This window comes from Octopus bimaculoides, chromosome 9, assembly GCF_001194135.2.
Source record: "Octopus bimaculoides isolate UCB-OBI-ISO-001 chromosome 9, ASM119413v2, whole genome shotgun sequence".
Classification (NCBI taxonomy): Eukaryota; Metazoa; Mollusca; class Cephalopoda; order Octopoda; family Octopodidae; genus Octopus; species Octopus bimaculoides.
Window position 1 is genome coordinate 36,717,517 of NC_068989.1, and position 13,314 is coordinate 36,730,830.

A 13,314-nucleotide genomic window follows, 5' to 3' on the forward strand; every position below is an offset into this window, starting at 1 on the left:
AATTTCTTTATAATCGTAATGTATGCCCTTTGAGATTTCCTTGAAATTTCATTGAAAAAAGCCCCCATTTTCCCAAAAGTTATGAGGGAAAAACTCGGATTTTGTGAATTTTCCGAAGTCCTCTCCTCACCCCCTTGGAATAGATTTTCCCCACAAATTTCTTTATAATCGTAATGTATGCCGTTTGAAAGGTATTTCTATAAAATTTCATTGAAAAAAAACTCATTTTCCTAAAAGTTACGAGGGAAAAACTCGGATCTTGTGAATTTTCCGAAGTCCTCTCCCCACCCTCCCGTTGCTTTGCGCGCATTTTTTTGTTCATATTCGTTTCCTACACATTGTTTTACACACATTCCAGTATTTTTCTTTTTGGATTTTCATTTCCGGCTCAAGATGTAAACATTAAACAAATATTTTCGTCGCTTTGAAACCGCGACCTGTTCACAGATAAAACTTGTTGCTGCATCACATTTAATCATTATGTCAAGTACGGGAGACAACATCGGACACTTTTCGTTCTTATTAGACCTCCTCAACAAAACATACCTTTCACAGTACTTACCGATATCTTTTTGAAAGAACGACTGAGTAAATAGACATACAATTAGTATCCAGTCAGGAACATAAAAGATGGCATATTAAAAAAAAAATCAAATCACGAAAGTTGATAAAAGATATTTGGTAAAGGTTTCCTCTGTTTTTATAAGTCCACTGTAAATTTTTACTAAGTTTCAGTGTACAGTCTTCCATAGGTTCAGTCTCTGTCCAATCAGAACAATCGTCTTGTTATCTGCATATGGCGCTTGCTTCAAACATCAACCATCAACCTACTACAATATAACTGACTAAAAGTATTCATATTTCTACATTTTTCTTTTTAAAATTTATTCAGCTCTACTAAGATGACATAATTATAAGTTCCTGGGATTGTTGATACCTTCATAACTAATTTTTGTGTCTCTTAAATATCCGGGCTACTTTATCGATGATGTGAGAAACAAAACAACACAAAAACACTCAGGTAACAAAACAAAACCAGGTATGTGTTCACCCTAACTCTATATTAACAATCCAAGAAACAAAACTAAATCAGGTTTATGAACCTAACCGTGCATTCACAATGTTCTCTCTCTCTCCCCCTCTTTATATTTATATATATATATATATATATATATATATATATATATATATATAGGTTCAAAATTGTACAAAAAGAACACAAAAAGCAAACCAGACAGGTGAGGCAACAACAATCAAGGTGTATTAGTTTGACTAATATATATACAGTTGTATGCTCCGAGGCAAGTTGTGACTTGATAATAACTTCTATGGTTTTTATTATATATCTGTTCTGCACAAACCGTATTATTTGTATATATGGCCAAATTGTTAATCCCCAAATCAAACATTTCCGTTGGGTTATAAGTATATCGTCTTTATTTTTGTATTGCACCTTCATTTCAAATTATAGATTTATTTACAAAAGATTATTTTTTTGTAAATTAATTTGTAATTAAAACGGAAACCAAGAAATAATCAAAATACAAATGGAAACACCCTTAAACTGCAAGCCAAGGGAAACTGGTGTTCCCCTCGAAAAGTTTTTACTTATATTGGAGGACAATTGAGATTGATGTGAGTGACATTAACCATTTGATCTAAGTAATTTTAATTGGAAGCGTAGTCGAAAAGTTGATATCGATTAAACCGAACTTCAGAAGATTTTATACAATTTTAATATTATACCGTTAAGATATCGTTTAACTTATCACAACCATGTTATCGGAAAGGCATTAACACAATTCCTTACTTTATAAATATTAGATTTCTGCAAGAAATTATTTATGCTCCAGGTCTTTGTTTATTTTTCTATTATTCTGTTATTATCGGTTGCGAGATGTCCAGTTTTCAAACAATAAACACGCTAACAACAGTAACAACCTGCCTCTAGGTGCTAGAAATAACTGCCAATCAACCTGTCGATCTGTTTATCACTTCCACCTGGTCTTTCAATGACTTTCTCGGACGGTTTGCTATAAATTCATCGCATGTAATTTTATCAACTGGTAAGTACATCGCACACTAATCACATCACCTGGTATTTCTTTATATTACAAGGTACAAGGTAATCTCAGTGAAAACCAATATATCGCCAGCAAATCCATCGTTACACTCTTATCATCATCATTATCATTTAGCGTCCGCTTCCCATGCTGGTATGGGTTAAACAAGGGGTTCTCAACCATTAAAGAAAAAATGTTTATCTCTGGATCCCTTTCGTTATCATATTATTCTGGTGGACCCCCATAACCATTTGATGTTTAAAAATGTTTCATAGATATTTCTTTCAAAATTTCTATTTTGTTTTTCACACATTCACTGGTGTAGGGTGAATTATGTAGAATATTAGAGAAATAATCCCAGCTGTTTCTTGCGATACATACCAATACATCCATCTGAAGCAAATTTTTTTTAGGAGCCATTAAAATACTATTGTGGATCTCCAATTTACTATTTTGTTGCATAGACCCCTCCCAAAATCTTATATGGACTCTGGTTGAGAACCACTGGGTTAGACGGTTTGACTGGAACTGGTAAGCCAGAGAGCTGTACTAGGTTCCAGTCTGATTTTGTCTTTGTTTCTACAGCTGGATGCCCTTCCTACACTCCATTAGTATAGTGGGTGCCTTTTATGTGTCACCAGCCACAACTACGATTTCACTTGGCTTGATGAGTCTTCTGAAGCACAACAAGTTGCCATAGGTCTTGATCACTTGTCATCACTTCCATAAGACCCAACATTAGAAGATCATGTTTCACCACCTCATCCCATGTCTTCCTGGATCTACCTCTCCCACAGGTTCTCTCCACAGTTAGAGATTGGCACTTATTTACGCAGCTGTCCATATCCATTACATGATCATACCTGTGCAGTCATCTCTCTTGCACACCACATCTGATGCCTCTTATGCCCAGTTTTTCTCTCAAGATGCTTACACTCTGTTGTACATGCACACTGACATTATACATCCAGCGAAGCATACTATGACACCCTATTGCAGACTACCTCGTTGACAAATGACAGGGACCTTCTCTTTGTGGCTGGTGATTTCAATAGACATGTTGGACAACATGCAGGGGGCTTCCATGGCGTACATGGAGGCTATGGCTTTGGTTCCCGAAATGAGAAGGGAACCAGACTGTTGGAGTTCTGTGATGCAAATGATCTTATGGTTTGCAATACCAACTTCAGGAAACCTGCCTGTCACCTAGTCACCTACTGTTCCGACAGACACACTAGCCAAATTGACTACATCCTCGCCAGAAAAAGGGAAAGAGGACTGCTTATAAATGGCAAAACCTTCCCAGGCGAAGAATGTACCCCTCAACACAGATTAGTAGTTAGCAACTTCGGGATCAGGGCTAAATGGATGCCCAGAAATAGACCAGCCCAGAGGAGAAGGGTCTGGAAGCTTAAAGATCCTGCAAATGGACAGAGATTTAGAGACATGTTACTCGAAGCCTTCGCCGAAATAGAAGGGGATATAGCGTCACATAATGTGGAAGACTACTGGAGGTTTCTACAGGACATCCTGCTGAGAGCCACTGACCAGGTCTGTGGCTGGTGCAAAGTCCCCTCTCGACCCAAAGTAACGTGGTGGTGGAACAATTTGGCTGACAGGGCTATTAGACAAAAGAAACAGGCTTGGAAGGACTGGAAGAACGGTGGTAGCAGGGAATTGTATCAAACTGCCAAAAGGGAAGCTAGGAGACAGGTTTACTTAGCCAGAGGAGAAGCAGATAAGAAAAAAAATTGCCAATGTTTTGCGCCATGAGGACCAAAGACTTGAGGTATTTCATGTTGCAAGACAGTGTGAGAGAATTGTGATGTACGAGAGAAATGTGTCCGAATGGATGATGGCTCACTTGGACTAAACGAAGCTGCAAAGAGAGAGGTTTGGAGACGCCACTATGAAAGGTTGCTTAATAAAGAGAATGAATGGGAGAAAGAGAGTCTGCCGAATGTCAACCCAACAGAGGGACCAGCTATCTTAATTGACAGTACCTTGGTATATAAAGCAATCAAGAGTATGAAGACAGGGAAAGTCCCCGGCCCATCTGGAATCACCGCAGAGATGCTCAAAATCTCTGGCAGTGTCGGCTATAGCCTAGTCACCCGTATAGTTAACCACGTGATACACAAATGAGTCATACCCGATGACTGGTGTAGCAGCACCATAGTCAGCTGCTACAAAGGTAAAGGTGATGCTTTAGACACAAACAATTACAGAGGTATCAAGTTGTTGGACCAGGTAATGAAGGTCATGAAGAGGATCATAGCCTAACTAATTAGGGAGCGAGTCAGTTTAGATGAGGTGCAGTTTGGGTTCGTGCCAGAGAAAAGCACCAGTAATGCTATATTTCTGGTAAGACAGCTGCAGGAGAAATACTTAGCCAAAGATAAACCTCTGTACCTGGCTTTCATTGACATGGAAAAAGCCTTTGACAGGGTGCCCTGCTCCCTTATCTGGTGATCAATGAGGAAACTAGGGATAGATGAATGGTTAGTGAGAGCTGTGCAAGCCATGTACAAGGACACTGTCAGTAAGGTGAGGGTTGGCAGCAAGTACAGTGAAGAATTCCGGATAGAGGTAGGGGTCCACCAATGTTCAGTCCTCAGCCCCCTCCTATTTATCATAGTCCTCCAGGCAATAACAGAGGAATTCAAGACAGGTTGCCCCTGGGAGCTCCTCTATGCTGATGACATATCTCTAATTGCTGAGTCACTATCAGAACTAGAGGAGAAGTTTCAGGTGTGGAAGCAAGGATTAGAATCGAAGAGTCTTAGAGTCAACCTAGCTAAAACCAAAGTCCTAATAAGTAGGAAGGTAGACAAACCACAAACCCCTTCAGGTAGATGGTCCTGCTCGATCTGTAGAAAAGGTGAAGGTAGAAACTCTATAAGATGTACCCAGTGTAAGCTATGGGCACATAAGAGGTGCAGCAATATGAAAGGAAGGCTAACTAGCAAGATAGTTTTTGTATGTGGCAGATGCTCAGGAGCAATAAACACTGAAAATGTGCAGAGAAATACTTCTGCCACATTCCAGGGAGAAAAACTAGAAGTAGTTGATAGCTTCCATTACCTAGTCAGTAGTGGGGGAGGGGGCACTGAAAGTGTAGCTGCTAGAATAATAGCCTGGGCAAAGTTCAGAGAGCTCTTACCTCTGATGGTGACAAAGGGCCTCTTGCTCAGAGTAAAAGGCAGACTGCATGACGCATGTGTACGAACAGCCATGCTACATGGCAGTGAAACATGGGCCATGACTGCTGAGGACATGCGTAAGCTCGCAAGGAATGAAGCCAGTATACTCCGATGGATGTGTAATGTCAGTGTGCATACTTGACAGAGTGTAAGTTCCTTGAGAGAAAAGTTGAACCTAAGAAGCATCAGTTGTGGTGTGCAAGAGAGATGATTACGCTGGTATGGTCATGTGGCAAGAACGGGTGAGGATAGCTGTGTGAAAAAGTACCACAGCCTAGCAGTTGAGAGTACCTGTGAAAGAGGTAGACCCAGGAAGACCTGGGCTGAGGTGGTGAAGCACGACCTTCAAACATTAGGCCTCACCGAGGCAATGACTAGTGACAGAGACCTGTGGAAGTATGCGGTGTGTGAGAAGACCCAGCAAGACAAGTGAGATCATAACCTGTGGCCTTTACCAGGGGTGTGGCCTTTCCTTCATTGGACACAAAACCCTGCTTGCGAAGAGCTGTTGAGGCAAGTGAAATCGAGAATTGAACCAAATTCGTTGACTGGCATCCATGCCAACCTTCCTTCATTGGACACTAAACTCAGCTTGCGAAGACCTGTTGGAGCAAGTGAGATCGAAACTGAACCAAATTCGATGACTGGCACACGTGCCAGTGGAGCGCTAACAGCACCGTCTGGGTGGGATCACTGCCAGAGCAGCGGTCTCGCTCTTGTACCAGTGGCACGTAAAAAGCACCATTTGAGCACAATCGTTTCCAGCTTCGCCTTACTGGCAATGGTGCCAGTGGCATGTGAACAAAACATTGGCTGACTCCTGTGCAGGTGGCACGTAAAAAAACACCATTCGAGCGTGGCTGTTGCCAGTACTGCCAGACTGGCCCTCGTGCTGGTGGCACGTAAAAAGCACCCACTACATTCTTGGAGTGGTTGGCATTAGGAAGGGCATCCAGCTGAGGAAACTCTGCCAGATCAGATTGGAGTCTGGTATAACCATCCACTTCGCTAGTCCCCAGTCAAATCGTCCAACCCATGCTAGCATGGAAAGCGGACATTAAATGATGATGATATACACACACACACACACACACACACACAATGAACTTTTTTCAATTTCTCACTACCAAATCCACTCACAAGGTTTTGGTTTGCCTGAGGCTATAGAAGACACTTGCCCAACATGCCATGCAGTGGAACTGAACTTAGAACTATGTGGTTGAGAAGCAAACTTACCACACAGCCAGACCTGTTCAATTCCTGTGCATTATTCTATGTACTGTTTGTGCACTCTTGGCTACTTTTGCTGATGAGTAGTAGTGCACCTGAATATATATATATATGCACAAATGGGCCCTTAGGCCAGTTTTCTCAATCACCCCCACCCCATCATCTAACAGGACGAAGGGACATAACTCTTATCCTTCCTCCTTTCTTTCCAAGTTTCCTTTTGGTTTGTTTTTTTTTCTGTTTTGTGTTCACTCTTATTTTTTTACAGAGTACCCATGTTTCTTTGAGCCTGAACGATTGCAGGCTTGAACATGGTGCACTACATTCGATTCCTCTACTATCTGAGCATAGCAGTATACATTTACAGTAATCCCTTGCTATATTGTGCCATATTGCGGTTTATTATTTAAGCTTGCGTCGATTCCTTTGTGGTGTTGTTTTGCATTTATAATAAAATAAATATATGCAAATTGTAAAAATAATTAAAAAAAATACTGTACTGTTTCTACTTCACAAATTTTCACCTATTGCCCCTATTTTGGAACGTAACACTCGTGATATTTGAGGGATTATTGTAAACGATATCTTATCGCTTGCTGGATGGAGTACTTTTTTGTTCATCTTACCAACAACTGAACAGTACATTATATATATATATATATATATATATATATATATATATATATACACATATATAATATACGTGTGCACATGTGTATATATATATTTTTATTTAGTAGAAGCAACAGAATTACTCAAGGGTTGAGAGTTTTATGCGTTGGCTGCCAATGCATGAAACTCTCGACTCTTGAGTCACTCTGTTGCTTCTGCTAAATATTAATGAAAATATACATATACTCATATTTTGAGTTCTATATTTCCTGCTTTTGCATCACCAAACATATATATATAGAACACATGGCCTAACTTTTAAATGCCATTTGTATTTTCTTTTGATACGTATGCCACCTCTGGAACTAACCTTAGAGTTGGATCCACAGCTTTAATTAGATTTGGTACTAACATATTTACAGTATCCTACCAATACTTGATACATCTATTGTTGTGAATTCTGTTATCGTACCTAGCCTTACCTGGCATACTACTGAATCCTTATAAATAATTTATATATATCCTTTATTAAGGATATTCCTTAACTTTTCCTCTCTGAAAACGGTATAGTTGGCTTGTATGGAAATCTTTACTCAATGACCTATGCACCATATGCACAACTATTTTAGAAACAATTGTAAGACACTATGCATTATTTCTGTATCCCTTAGTTGCTCTAACAAGTCTGCAATTATGTTTGAATTATAAATTACATGCTCTGAAGTGATACCATGTGTTTTTCTTGTTCATTTCCCCTTTCTAATATATATGTATATATATATATATATATATATATATATATATATATATATATATATATATATATATATATCCACACATACACACATATACATGCACAGTAATTGGGGACAATTAATGCTTGTAATATCACGAGGATCAATGACACCATTCAGCCAGCTTTGAAACAGATTGAATTCTAGCATTCTGTTTCTTCATGCTTGCATCTGACTTTTAGCTGTGACAGCACTTTATAAATATTTCTTTATTCATTCATTTCTCTTGATAGCATTGCTTTAGCTGTTATCTTTTCTTAATCTAAGATGGAATGGAGGTGGAGATGAAGAGGAAGACAACGTGAATTATTTTTACTGTATCTAGTTGCAAGCATGGTTGTATGGCTAAGGTGCTTGCTTCTCAACCTTGTAGTTTCAAGTTCAATTCCACTGCATGGCATCTTGGGCAAGTCTTCTACTACAGCTGCAGGCTGATCAAAGTTTTGGGAGTGGTGCTGGTCGATGGAAACTGAAAGAAGTTTGTTGTATGTGTGTGTCTGTGTGTGTGTGTGTATATATATATATATATATATATATATATATATACACACACACACACACACATACATACATGACAGTCTTCTTTCTGTTTCTGTGTACTAAAGCTACTTACAAGTCTTTGGTTGGCCCAAGGCTATAGTAGAAGACACTTGCCCAAGGTGCCATACAGTGAAACTGAACGTGAGACCATGCAGTTTTGAAGCAAACTTCTAATCATACAACCACTAAGTTCTGCTAACATGATGGTTTTGTATAAACTTCATTAAAATACCACTACAAATCTCTCTGCTAAAGGATTTTCTATTGAGTCGTTTGCAGAAAATATTTTGTTACGCACATTCATGGTTTAATCAACTCCATTTCTAGAACAATTATAATGTAACTTTATAGTTGATACATTTCAGCTTATGCATGCATATTTCTCTGTGTACAATGGTTCCAAATATTTCTCTTGATAAAATTAGTTCGTATATTACAATTAATATACATATATATAAGTATATGTATATATAGCAAAATGAAAAGTTTTAAATCTAATATTTCCTTGTGTGTAGAGACAAAACAAAGTGTCTTTTTAAAGCATTGAATTACTGTTAGGAATAACTAAGCTATTGTTAACAAGGTGGTGTGTACGAGAAATTTCTCATAAGTCACTCTGACAAAAAAATTAAGTTGGTGTATGCATGTGTGTGTATATCTCTGTAATGTTTGTATGTGATTGTGTGTGTCTGTGTATCTGTGCATATCTGTGTGTATATGTACGTGTGCATATCTCTGTGTGTATGGGTGTATATCTGTATATGTATGTTTATGCATGTATATCTGAATGGGTATTATATCAGTGTTTGTATGTATGTATGTATGTATGTATATACACACACACACACACACACACACATACATGTGTATGTGTGTGTATCTGCATGTGTGTTTATGAGAGTATGTCTGTTTGTCTATGGATGGATGTATATCTGTGTATATCTCTGTGGGCATATCTGTTTGTTTATGTATGTGTGTATATTTGTATGTTTATGTATGGGTGTATATCTCTGTGGGCATATCTGTTTGTTTCCATATGTGTATATATTTGTATGTTTATGTATGTGTATGAATTAAATAGTTGGAATTTTTTGTCTTATTTAAAATCTGTTGTGTGGAGTTTTAGGTCTGTGCAACTATCAATAGACTACTGAATTTGAAAAACAAGTAAAAAAGAACATAGTATAACAACACGGTAACTAATTAGTTTGGTATATTGTAGTTTTTAAATTATATCTCTGTGCAACTCGGGCAGAACAAATACTATACAAGGTATTTTTATTTAAGCATATTTAAATGTTTTTTTCTTTCTGATGTCTACATCTTTTAGCAATATACATCAGTAAAAGATAGATATATGCACACACACGTGTGTGTGTATATATATATATATATATATATATATATGTCTAAAACAAATAACTGGTACTCCATTGGTTACAATGAGTGTTCCAGTTGATCTGATTAATGGAACAGCTGCTCATGAAATTAATGTGCAAGTGGCTAGCACCCAACAGACATATGTGCTCTTCATGTAATTCTCAGGGAGATTCAGCAAGACACGGAACATGACAAGGCTGACCCTTTGAATTACAGGCACAGCCCATTTTTGCCATTTGAGCGGACTGGAGCAGTGCGAGATAAATAGTCCTGCTCAAGGACACAAAGTACTGCCAGAAATCACTCATGATCGTGTGCGCTGAATACCCTAACCACTAAGCCACATGCCTCTATACACGCACGCACACACAGAGAGGCATGGTTGTGTGGTTAAGAAGTTTGCTTCCTAACCATATTTTGGATTCAGTCCCACTGTGTGGCACTTTGGCCAATTGTCTTCTATAGATATGAGCCAACCAAAGCCTTGTTTGTAGATTTTGTAGATGGAAACTGAAAGAAAATGGACATATATCTATAGTGTAAGTGACCATGATCATTATACATGTGGTGTAATCTTTTCTATGTCTGGTTAGGAGGAAATAATGCCTTGCTTGGAAACAAGTGTGAGTTGGCAGCATAGGAACAACAGGAAGAGCACCTAGTTGTAGGAAATTTTTCCCAATGAACTCCATGACAGCATGGAAAAGTGAATGTTAAAATGCTTTGCAAACTGAATTTGAATGCCATAGTAAAAATCACTGCTCCAAAGTGCTGCTCTGTAGATTGAACTTAGAACTGCGTGGTTGGGAAGTGAATTTCTGAATTGCACAGCTATGCCTTTTCACATTTCTCTATTTAAAACATTTATACACCCACTAAAATATGTTTTAATCTTTTAGCATTCAGATAACTTCATCAAATATAATGCCTTATTTTCCCCTTTGTTTTGAATTAATTATCTATAATCACAAAGCTTTGAGGTTTCAATGTGGTGATTGTTTATTTTTAGAATGACAATGTAGAGTGGGTATGAGAGGTCAGATTTGGCCAGTTTAAACATAAGTCATGTAGAATATTTGGGCTGGACAAGGCTGGTTTAAATGCTAAAGGGTTAAACATGTAAACATGTATATGCACAATAATAGCAGCATGGTTAAGAAGTTTGCTTTGCAACCATGTGGTTTCAAGTTCAATTCCATTGCACGGCACTTGGGGCAAGTGTCTTCTGCTATAGCCCCAGTCTGAGTAGAGCCTTATGAATTTGGTAGACAAAAAAGTATAAGACGCCCATTGTATACATCATCATCATCGTTTTAACATCTACTTTTCCATGCTTGCATGGGTTGGATGGAATTATTGAGGCAGATTTTCTTCAGCCAGATGCCCTTCCTGTTACTAACTCTCACCTATTTTCAAATAAGGTAATGTGTCCTCATAGCCAGACATGCTTTCATGGAAGATTGTTAATGAAAGACACTACTTGCATAATGGTAATACTCATTTACAACTATTACGCAATGTCAAAGCAAGAAGATAGTAACACACACACACATGCACACACATACACACACACACGTGTTAAAAAGCACCCAGTACATTCTGTAAAGTGGTTGGCTTAGGAAAGGCATCCAACCATAGAAATAATGCAAAAGATGACATTGGAGCTCAGTGCAGTCTTACAGCTCATAAGTTCTCTGTCAGACCATCCTACCCATACCAGCATGGAAAGTGGATGCCAAATGATGACAATGATCATCATCATCATTTAATATCCGTTTTCCATGCTGGTATGGGTTGGACGGTTTGACAGGAGCTGACCAGCTGAAGAGCTGTTCAGGCTCCATGTCTGTTTTGGTATGGTTTCTATGGGTGGATGTCCTTCCTAATGCCATCTACTTCACAGAGTGTACTGGGTATTCTTACGCAGCACCAGCACATGTGCTTTTTATGTGGCAACAGTACCTATGTACCTGCAAGATTAGGGATGCTCAGCTGGGGAGGGTTCCAAGGGACGAGCTTGTATGCAACAGCAACCATGCTTTTACTTCGCACAGCAAACGACCAGGAGTCTTAGTCTCCTGTCATCCCTTCTGTGAGTCCCAATGTCTGTAGATCCTTTCTCACCACTTTGTCCCGCGTCTTCTTGGGTCTATCCTTTCCTCATATTCCCTCTAGAATTAGAGCTTGGTTCCTCTTGATGCAACTATCTTCATTCATATGTATTACACGACCATACCAGTGCAGTCTTCTCTGTTGCACACTACATCTGATGCTACGTATATCCAGTTTTTCTCTCAAATCACTTACACTCTGTTGTATATGCACACTGGCTACCCATCCAGTGAATCATACTGGCTCCATTATATATATATATATATATATATATATTCTTTCTCTTATTCTTTTACTTGTTTCAGTCATTTGACTGCGGCCATGCTGGAGCACCGCCTTTAGTCGAGCAAATCAACCCCAGGACTTATTCTTTGGAAGCCTAGTACTTATTCTATTGGTCTCTTTTGCCGAACCGCTAAGTTACAGGGACGTAAACACACCAGCATCGGTTGTCAAGCGATGTTGGGGGGACAAACACAGACACACAAACATATACACACACATGCATATATATATATATATACATATATATACAATGGGCTTCTTTCAGTTTCCATCTACCAAATCCACTCAACGCTTTGGTCGGCCCGAGGCTATAGTAGAAGACACTTGCCCAAAGTGTCATGCAGTGGGACTGAACCCAGAACCATGTGGTTGATAAGCAAGCTACTTACCACACAGCCACTCCTGCACCTATATATATATATATAGTGCACACACGCACATCATCAAAGTAGGCTTCTTTCAGTTTCTATCTACCAAATCCCCTCAAGGTTTTGGTTGGCCTAGGGTTGTAGTAGAAGACACTTAACCAAGGTACCATGCAGTGTAACTGAACCCAGAACTGTTTAGTTGGAAAACAAACTTTTTGTCACACAGCCATGCTGGTGCCTATTATCAATGTATGTGTATGTGTGAGTGTGAACGTTTACATTCTGTGATTACATGAAAAATCACTGAGTTACAGTTGGTTTTGTCTGTTATCATTTCACTGTCAACATTGTTTAGTGGCTCTGCACTTTTGAAAATGATTGAAATGAAAATGCTCTTACTTCAAAAGCAGAAGAAAGGGTCTCTGGTTGTATCTCAGCAATATGTATTCATCTGACTCATGCTAGCCTGGAAAAGTGCATGTAATATGAACTAACAAAAAATTATCATCATCATCATCATCATCATCATTGTTTTATGTTTACTTTTCCTTGCCTGCATGGGTCAAATGAAGTTTATTGAGGCAGATTTTCTATGGCTGGATGCCCTTCCTGTTGCCAACCCTCACCTGTTTCCAAGCAAAGTAATATTTCTTCATGGGAACAAATTACTCTGCTTGTAAGACAGTGACAATCATTTACAACTATCATATGATGTCAAGACAAGGAA

General features: G+C 38.7%; 1 protein-coding gene across 5 annotated transcripts in view; it reads left to right on the plus strand.

Moving 5' to 3' along the window:
• LOC106877348 (centrosomal protein CCDC61) overlaps positions 1-13,314 on the plus strand; it is a 107,103-nt gene that overhangs the window by 28,034 nt on the left and 65,755 nt on the right. The window contains exon 1 of one of the 5 annotated variants that reach the window (XM_052970641.1): positions 769-1,021. The exons of 1 other annotated variant lie outside the window; for it this stretch is intronic. The gene's annotated coding sequence lies outside the window, so the exon portion shown is untranslated. Of the gene's footprint in view, positions 1-768; positions 1,040-1,556; positions 1,636-13,314 lie in introns of those variants that run through there. 3 more of the 5 variants (XM_052970639.1, XM_052970642.1, XM_052970644.1) reach the window with 3 other exon arrangements.